The following is a 10,416-nucleotide window of genomic DNA, read 5'->3' as shown; positions in this document are numbered from 1 at the left end:
TAAAACCTTGACCCAATGACCTGTGAGCATAACAAAATACTTATTGTTTTACACCAGTAACTTTGCAGGGGCTTTGTTGTATACCAACAAGGTAGCAGATCAACCCACCTCTCTCACCCTCTCCCTCGTTCATCTGTTCTAGATATGCTAGATTCTCTTAGTCTCTTGTCTGTGAAAGGATTCTCCTATCTGGACATCTTTGTGCTTACTGTGCCCTTTACCCAGCACTTTTTCCTTCCATTAATGTGTGGTTGTCTACTTACAATCTTTGATGGTTTAGCTGAATAGCCCCTTGTGGGAGAAATTCATTTTCTAACCACCCTGCCCAAAGTAACCTCCCTACACACCATCATAAATGTTTATAACAGTCTGAAATTATCTTTGGTATCTGTCTATGTGTTTATTACGTCTTGCTCCTATAGTATTTGCCATGTGAACAGGCAGTTTCTTCTATCTTATTCACAGACACATACACAGCACCTGAAATACGCTTTGAGAATAATAAAACATAATGAACATAAGCATATGTTTGATAGAGGCTCAAAACGTATATTCTGAGGCCCAAAACTGAAATTCAATTTTAAAAGTCTTTAATGAGACCTGTACTTTGATTTTCTTTGTTGTTGTTGTTGTTACAAAAAAGGCAAGCTTTTATTTTATTTTATTTTATTTTTATTATACTTTAAGTTCTAGGGTACATGTGCACAATGTGCAGGTTTGTTACATAGGTATAAATGTCCCACATTGGTTTGCTGCACCCATCAACTCATCATATACATTAGGTATTTCTCCTAATGCTTTCCCTCCCCTAGCCCTCCACCCCTCAACAGGCTCTGGAGTGTGATGTTCCCCTTCCTGTGTCCATGTGTTGTCATTGTTCAACTCCCACTTATAAGTGAGAACATGTGGTGTTTGGTTTTCTGTCCTTGTGATATTTTGCTGAGAATGATGGTTTCCAATTTCATCCATGTCCCTGCAAAGAACATCAACTCATCCTTTTTTATGGTTGCATAGTATTTCATAATGTATATGTGCCACATTTTCTTTATCCAGTCTAGTATTGATGGACATTTGGGTTGGTTTCAAGTCTTTGCTATTGTGAATAGTGCCGCAAAAAACATATGTGCAAGTTTCTTTATAGTAGCATGATTTATAATCTTTTGAGTATATTGGTAATGGGATTGCTAGGTCAAATGGTATTTCTAGCTGTAGATCCTTGAGGAATCACCACACTGTCTTCCACAATGGTTGACCTAATTTACACTCCCACTAACAGTGTAAAAGCATTCTTATTTCTCCACATCCTCCCCAACATCTGTTGTTTCCTGACTTTTTAATTATTGCCATTCTAACTGGCGTAAGATGGCATCTCATTTTAGTTTTGATTTGCATTTCTCTAATGAGCAGTGATGATGAGCATTTTTTTCATATGTCTGTTGGCTGCATAAATGTCTTCTTTTGAAAAGGGTCTGTCCATATCCTTTGCCCACTTTTTGATGGGGTTGTTTTTCCCTTGTAAATTTGTTTAAGTTATTTGAAGATTCTGGATATTAGCCCTTTGTCAGACGGATAGATTGCAAAAATTTTCTCCCATTCTGTAAGTTGCCTGTTCACTCTGATGATAGTTTATTTTGTGGTGCAGAAGCTCTTTAGTTTAATTAGATCCCATTTGCCTATTTTGGCTTTTGTTGCCATTGCTTTTGGTGTTTCAGTCATGAAGTCTTTGCCCACACCTGTGTCCTGAATGGTATTGCCTAGGTTTTCTTCTAGGATTTTTATGGTATTAGGGCTTACATTTAAGTCTTTAATCCATCTTGAGTTAACTTTTGTATAAAGTGTAAGGAAGGGATCCAGTTTCAGCTTTCTACACATGGCTAGCCAGTTTTCCCAACATCATTTATTAAATAGGGAATCCTTTCCCCATTTCTTGTTTTTGTCAGGTTTGTCAAAGATCATATGGTTGTAGCTGTGTGGTGTTATTTCTGAGGCCTCTGTTCTGTTCCACTGGTCTATATATCTGTTTTGGTACCAGTACCATGCTGTTTTGGTTACTATGCCTTGTAGTATAGTTTGAAGTCAGGTAGTGTGATGCCTCTAGCTTTGTTCTTTTGCTTAGGATTGTCTTGGTTATGTGGGCTCTTTTTGGTTCCATATGAACTTTAAAGTAGTATTTTCCAATTCTGTGAAGAAAGTCAGTGGCAGTTTGGTGGGAATAGCATTGATATAAATGTAATCTATATATAAACATAAGATTTATATATATAAATTACCTTGGGCAGGAAGGCCATTTTCAAGATATTGATTCTTCCTATCCATGAGTACAGAATGTTCTTTCATTTGTTTGTGTCTTCTTTTATTTCACTGAGCAGTGGTTTGTAGTTCTTCTTGAAGAAGTCCTTCACATCCCTTGTAAGTTGAATTCCTAGGTGTTTTATTATCTTTGTAGCAATTGTGAATGGGAGTTCACTCATGATTTGGCTCTGTTTGTCTGTTCTTGGCGTATAGGACTTCTTGTGATTTTTACACATTAATTTTGTATCTTGAGACTTTGCTGAAGTTGCTTTTCAGCCTAAAGAGATTTTGGGATGAGACAATGGGGTTTTCCAAATATACAATAACTTCATCTGCAAACAAAGACAATTTGACTTCCTCTCTTCCTATTTGAATAACCTTTATCTCTTTCTCTTGACTGATTGCCCTGGCCAGATATCCAATACTATCCAATACTATGTTGAATAGGAGTGGTGAGAGAGGGCATCCTTGTCTTTTGTTGGTGTTCAAAGGGAATGTTTCCAGTTTCTGCCCATTCAGTATGATATTACCTGTGGGTTTATCATAAACAGCTCTATTATGTTGAGATACGTTCGGCCAACACCTAGTTTATTGAGAGTTTTTAGCATGAAAGGCTTTTGAATTTTGTCTAAGGCCTTTTCTGCATCTATTGAGATAATCATGTGGTTTTTGTCATTGGTTCTGTTTATGTGATGGATTACATTTATTGATTTGTGCATGTTGACCCAGGCTTGCATCCCAGGGATGAAACCCACTTGATCATGGTGAATAAGTTTTTTGATGTGCTGCTGGATTTGGGTTGCCAGTATTTTATTGAGGATGTTCGCATCAACGTTCTTCAGAGATATTGGCCTAACATTCTGTTTTTTTGTTTTTGTTGTTGTTGTTGTATCTCTACCAGGCTTTGGTATCAGGGTGATGCTGGCCTCATAAAATGAGTTAGGGAGCATTCCCTTTTTTCTATTGACTGGAATAGTTTCAGAAGGAAAGGTACCAACTCCTCTTTGTACCTCTGATAAAATTAGGCTGTGAATCCGTCTGGTCCTGAAGCTTTTTTGGTTGGTAGGCTATTAATTATTGCCTCCATTTCAGAATCTATTATTGGTCTATTCAGAGATTCAACTTTTTCCTGGTTTAGTCTTGGGAGAGTGTATATGTCAGGAATTTATCCATTTCTTCTAGATTTTCTAGTTTATTTGCATAGAGATGCTTGCAGTATTCTCTGGTGGTAGTTTGTATATCTGTGGGATCAGTGATGATATCCCTTTTATCATTTTTTATTGCATCTATTTGATTCTTCCCTCTTTTCTTCTTTATTAGTCTCGCCAGCAATCTATTTTGTTGATCTTTTCATGAAACCAGCTCCTGGATTCATTGATTTTTTGAAGAGATTTTTGTGTCTCTATCTCCTTTAGTTCTGCTCTGATCTTGGTTATTTTTGTTCTTCTGCTAGCTTTTGAATTTGTTTGTTCTTGCTTCTCTAGTTCTTTTAATTGTGATGTTAGGGTGTCAATTTAGAATTTTCCTGCTTTCTCTTGCTGGCATTTGGTGCTATAAATTTCCCTCTACACACTGTTGTAAATGTCCCAAGATTCTAGTACATTGTGTCATTGTTCTCAATGGTTTCAAAGAACATCTTTATTTCTGCCTTCATGTCGTTATTTACCCAATAGTCATTCAGGAGCAGGTTGTACAGTTTCCTGGTAGTTGTGTGGTTTTGAGTGAGTTTCTTGATCCTGAGTTCTAATTTGATTGCACCGTGATCTGAGAGACAGTTTATTGTCATAGCTGTTCTTTTACTTTTGCTGAGGACTGTTTTACTTCCAGTCGTGTGGTCAATTATAGAATAAGTGTGATGTGGTGCTGAGAAGAATGTACATCTGTTGAGTTGGGTTGTAGAGTTCTGTAGATGTCTATTAGGTCTGTTTGGTACAGAGCTGAATTCAAGTCCTGGATATCCTTGTTAATTTTCTGTCTCATTAATCTGTCTAATATTGACAGTGGGATATTAAAGTCTCCCATTATTATTGTGTGGGAGTCTAAATCTCTTTGCAGGTCTCTAAGAGCTTGCTTTATTGCTTTATGAATCTGGGTGCTCCTGTTTTGGGTGCATATGTATTTAGGATAGTTAGCTCTTCTTGTTGAATTTATCCCTTTATTGTTATGTAATGGCCTTCTTTGTCTCTTTTGATCTTTCTTGGTTTAAAATCTGTTTTATCAGAGATGAGGATTGCAATCCCTGCTTTTTTTTAGCTTTCCATTTGCTTGGTAGATCTTCCTCCATCCCTTTATTTTGAGCCTATTTGTGCCTTTGCACATGAGATGGGTCTCCTGAATACAGCCCACTGATGGGTCTTAACTCTTTATCTAATTTGCCAGTCTGTGTCTTTTAGCCCATTTACATTTAAGGTTAATATTGTCATGTGTGAATTTAAACCTGTCATTATGGTGCTAGCTGGTTATTTCGCTCGTTAATTGATTCAGTTTCTTCATAGCATTGATGGTCTTTACCATTTGGCATGTTTTTGCAGGAGCTGGTACCAGTTGTTCCTTTCCATGTTTAGTGCTTCCTTCAAGAGCTCTTGTAAGGCAGGCCTGATGGTGACAAAAATCTCTCAGCATTTGCTTGTCTGTAAAGGATATTATTTCTCCTTCACTTATGAAGCTTAGTTTGGCTGGATATGAGATTTGGGGTTGAAAATTCTTTTCTTTAAGAATGTTGATTATTGCCCCCCACTCTCTTCTGGCTTGTAGGGTTCCTGCTGAGAGATCTGCTGTTAGTCTGATGGGCTTCCCTCTGTGGGTAACCCGACCTTTCTCTCTGGCTGCCCTTAACATTTTTTCCTTCATTTCAACCTTGGTATATCTGACAGTTACGTGTCTTGGGGTTGCTCTTTTCAAGGAGTATCTTTCTGGTGTTCTCTGTATTTCCTGAATTTGAATGTTCGCCTGCCTTTCTAGGTTGGAAAAGTTCTGCTGGATAATATCCTGAAAAGTGTTTTCTAACTTGATTCCATTCTCCCCGTCACTTTCAGGTACACCAATCAAACGTAGATCTGGTCTTTTCACATAGTTCCATATTTCTTGGAGGCTTTGTTCACTTCTTTTCACTCTTTTATCTCTAATCTTGACTTTTCACTTTATTTCATTAATTTTATCTTCAATCACTGACATCCTTTCTTCTGCTTGATCAAGTCAGCCACTGAAGCTTGTGTATGCTTCCCAGTGTTCTCATATTATGGTTTTCAGATCCATCAGGTCATTTAAGCTCTTTTCTACACTAATTATTCTAGTTAGCCACTCATCTAACCTTTTTTCAAACTTTTTAGGTTCCTTAAGATGGGTTAGAACATGCTCCTTTAGCTCGGAAAAGTTTGTTATTACTGACCTACTGAAGCCTACTTCTGTCAACTTGTCAAACTCATTCTCTGTCCAGTTTTATTCCCTTGCTGCAGAGGAGTTGTGTTCCTTTGGAGAAGAAAAGGCTCTCTAGTTTTTGACATTTTCAGCCTTTCTGCTCTGGTTTCTCCCCATCTTTGTGGTTTTATCTACCTTTGGTCTTTGAAGTTGGTGACCTATGGATGAAGTTTTGGTGTGAATGTCCTTTTTGTTAATGTTGATGCTATTCCTTTCTGTTTGTTAATTTTCATTCTAACGGATAAGCCCCTCAACTGCAGGTCTGTTGGAGTTTGCTGGAGGTCCACTCAAGATCCTGTTTGCCTGGGTATCACCAGCAGAGCCTGTAGAACAGCAAATATTGTTGCCTGATCCTTCCTCTGGAAGCTTCATCTCATAGGGGTACCTGCCTGCATGATGTGTCTGTTGGCCCCTACTGGGAGGTGTCTCCCGGTCAGACTACATGGGGGTCAGGGACCCACTTGAGGAGGCAGTCTGTCCATTATTGGAGCTCGAATGCCATGCTGAGAGAACCACTGCTCTCTCTAGAGCTGTCAGACAGGGACATTTAAGTCTGCAGAAGCTGTCTGCTGCCTTTTGTTCAGATATGCCCTGCCCTGAGAGGTGGAATCTATAAAGGAAGTAGGCCTTGCTGAGCTGCGGTGGACTCCGCCCAGTTCAAGCTTTTCTGCCGCTTTGTTTACACTGTTAGCATAGAATCACCTACTCAAGCCTCAGCAATGGTGGACACACCTCCCCAACAAGCTCCAACATTCCAGGTCGATCTCAGACTGCTGCACTAGCAGTTGGCAAGGCTCCGTGGGCGTGGGACCTGCTAAGTCAGTCACAGGAGGGAATCTCCTGGTCTGCCAGTTGTGAAGACCATGGGAAAAGTGCAGTATTTGGGCAGCAGTGTACTGTTCCTTCAGGTACAGTCACTCATGGATTCCCTAGGCTAGGAAAGGGAAATCCCCCAACCCCTTGTGCTTCCTGCATGAGGCTATGCCCCGCCCTGCTTTGGCTCACCCTCTGTGGGCTGCACCCCCTGTCCAACACATCCCAATGAGATGAACCAGGTGCGTGCCTCAGTTAGAAATGCAGAAATTGCCCATCTTCTGCATCAATCTTGCTGGGAGCTGTAGACTGGAGCTGTTCCTATTCAGCCATCTTGGAATTGAACTGTACTGGGTTATTTGAACTAACCAAGGTTATTCCAAAGCAAGTGTACTGTGGACATTATGACAGTACTTTCTTTATACATATGACCATTTTCTTATAAAACAATAGTATGAGACAATATATTGCAATCTATAAAATGCTATATAATGAATTCCTGATAGAATTAGTAATACCTATTTTTATTGAATTAGGATAAAGTATCACAGAAAAATATAACTAATAAAGAAAATTTCACTGTGTCTCTTCTAGGGTCACTACTGATTCATCTATGGTTTTATATTAATTTTCCTGCACAGTTATAATTGATACTATGAATTAAAAAATGATTCCTATCTTTATTTCAACAATTCTCTTTCTCTTTTTACTTAAATATAGTTTGTACTTATATATTCCTCTCAAATTGAGTATAATATTCTAAGTTTTCTTGCTACTTCCCTGTATTTGGCACATATATGTGGGTGTATATTGTGTGTGTGTGTACATGTATATATAATTGATCAGCCAGTATAGAGAGTTTCTGCATAAACTCACCCCCAAATATAATTTATCCTATTATTAATATTTTGTATTTGTGTGGTACATTTGTTAAAATTAATGAACCAATATTGAACCATTATTATTAACTGAAGTTCATAGTTTACGTTAAGATTCATACTGTGTGTGTTTTAAATTCTACAGATTTTTGATCAATACATCCTGTCATGTATCCACATTCACAGTGGCATACAGATTAGTTTCATCACCCTAAACCCCCCTGTGCTTCACCTGTTCATTCCTCCCTGGATCCCTTCCAGGCACCTGGCAATGACCTGTCTTTTTATTGTCTTGATAGCTATGCCTTTTTCATAATTGTATTTAGTTAGAATCATATAATATGTAGTCTTTTCAACCTAGTGTATTTCATTTAGCAATTAAGTTTCCTGTATGTCTTTTGGTGGCTTGATATTGCACTTCTTTTTACTTCTGAATAATGTTCCATTGAATGGATGTACCCTGAGTTTATGAATTCCTTCACCCCTTGAAGGACATCTTGTTTGTTTCCAGCTTTTGGAATTTATGAATAAAGCTCCTCTAAACATTTTTGTGCAGGTTTGTGCTTTGTATATGATTATTATAAGTTATTATTGTTTTCTAGTTAGTCTTCCAGTGTCCATTGTTTGAACAATTACAATTATTCATTTGTTCCAAGATGATCTCTCAGAGATATAAACCTGTTGCTGTCACCATTCTGCTGAAAGCCTTAAGGATATACTCAGTTAAATTCAAATATTAATATGACATACAGGGATTCCTCGTTTTATTATGGTTCACTCTATTCCTCATAAATTGAAGGTTTGTGGCCATCCTGTGTCTAGCAAGTTTGTGGTGTCATTTTTTTGTAACAGCATGTGCTCACCTTGTTTCTGTGTCACATTTTGGTAATTGTCACAATATTTCAAACTTTTTCATTATTATTAAATCTATTACAGTGGTCTGTGATCAATGGTCTTTGATGGTACTACTGTAATTGTTTTGGGGCACCATGACCCTTGCCTATATAAGCAGCAAAATTAATTGATGTGTTGTGTGTTTTCTGACTGTTCCCCCAGTAGGCTGTTCCCTACCTCTCTCCTTCTTGGGCTTCTCTATTCCTTGAGACACAATAACATTGAAATTATGCCAATTAATAGCCCCGCTATGGCTTCTAAGTGTGTTCCAGTAAATACACAAATGATAAAAAAGTAAAAACAGCCTTATTGCTGAGAAAGTTTTAGTGGTCTGGGTAAGAGAAAAAATAGCCACATTTCCTTAAGAGAAAGTCTAATCCACAGCAAGACCCTAACTCTCTTTAATTCTACAAAGGCTGAGAGAGATGAGGAAGCTGCCAAAGAAAAGTTGGAAGCTAGCAGAAGTTGGCTCATGAGGTTTAAGGAAACAAGCAATCTCCATAACATAAAAGTGCAAGGTGAAGCAGCAAGTACTAATATAGAAGTAGGAAGTTATATAGATCTACTAAGATCTTTTGTAGGTGATGAAGGTGGCCATACTAAACAACAGATTTTCAATGTAGACAAAACATCTAGGACTTTCATAGCTAGATAGAAGAAGTCAATGCCAGGCTTCCCCCAAAGGATAGGCTAACTTTCTTGTTAGGGCCTAGTACAGCTGGTGACTCTAAGCTGAAGCCCATGTTCAGTTACTATTCTAAAAATCCTATGTCTTTAAGAATTAGGCAGAATCCTACTCTTCTTGTGCTCTATAAATGGAATAACAAAGTCCAGATGATAGCGCATACGTTTACAGCATGATTTATTGAACATTTTAAGCCCATTGGCTTAAAAGTAGTTATACATACTACTAAGAAAAGAAGATTCCTTTCAAAATATTACAGCTCATTGTCAATACACCTAGTCACCCAAAGGCTCTCTGATGAAGATGTACAAGGAGATTAATATTGTTTTCATGCCTAGTCACACAACATTCATTCTGAAGTCCATGAATCAAGCAGTAATTTTAACTTTCAAGTTTTTAAATTTAAGATACATATTTTATAAGGCTATAGGTGTCATAGATAATGATTCTGAGGATGGATCTGGGCAAAGTAAACTGAAAATCTTCTAGAAATGATTCCTTCTTCTAAATGACATTAAGAACACTCATGATTCATGAGAGGAGGTCAAAATATCAACATTAACTAAAGTTTGTAAGTTGATTTCAACCGTTATGGTGAATGATTTTTTGAGGCGTTCAAGACTATACTGGAGGAAGTAACTGCAGATATGGTAGAAATATTAAGATTACTAGAATAACAAATGGAGCCTGAAGATATATGACTGAATCACTGTAATCTTACAATAAATCTTGAAAGGATGAGAACTTATGCCTTATGAACGAGCAAAGAATGTGATTTCTTGAGATGAAATGTGCTGGTGAAGACGCTGTGAACATTGTTTAAATGACAACAACAAAAACTGAAATATTATATAATTTAACTGATGAGGCATCAGTAGAATTTGAGGAGACTGGCTCCAATTTTGAAAGAAGCTTTGCATACTATGAAGAAACTTTTAGTAAAAGAGAGAGTTAATATTGATGCAGCAAACTTCATTGTTATCTTATTTTAAGAAATTGCCAGGCCGGACATGGTGGCTCAGGCCTGTAATACCAGCACTTTGGGAGGCCGAGGCGGGTGGATCACCTGAGGTCAGGAGTTTGAGACTAACCTGGCTAACATGGTGAAACCCCGTCTCTACTAAAAATACAAAAATTAGCCTGTTGTGGTGGCACACGCCTATTATCCCAGCTACTCAGGAGGCTGAGGCAGGAGAATTGCTTGAACCTGGGAGGCCAAGACTGCAGTGAATCAAATCGCACCACTGCACTCCAGCCTGAAGCAAGACTCCATCAAAAAAAAAAAAAAAAAAGAAAGAGAAAAGAAAGAAAGAAGAAAGAATAAAAGAAAGAAGAAAGAAAAAGAAACAGAAAGAAAAAGAGAAAGAAAGAAAAAGAAACAGAAATAAAGAAGAAAGAAAGAAAGAAAGAAAGAAAGAAAGAAAGAAAGAAAGAAAG

This window comes from Piliocolobus tephrosceles, chromosome 16, assembly GCF_002776525.5.
Source record: "Piliocolobus tephrosceles isolate RC106 chromosome 16, ASM277652v3, whole genome shotgun sequence".
Taxonomy (NCBI): Eukaryota; Metazoa; Chordata; class Mammalia; order Primates; family Cercopithecidae; genus Piliocolobus; species Piliocolobus tephrosceles.
This window is presented reverse-complemented; position numbering follows the sequence as displayed.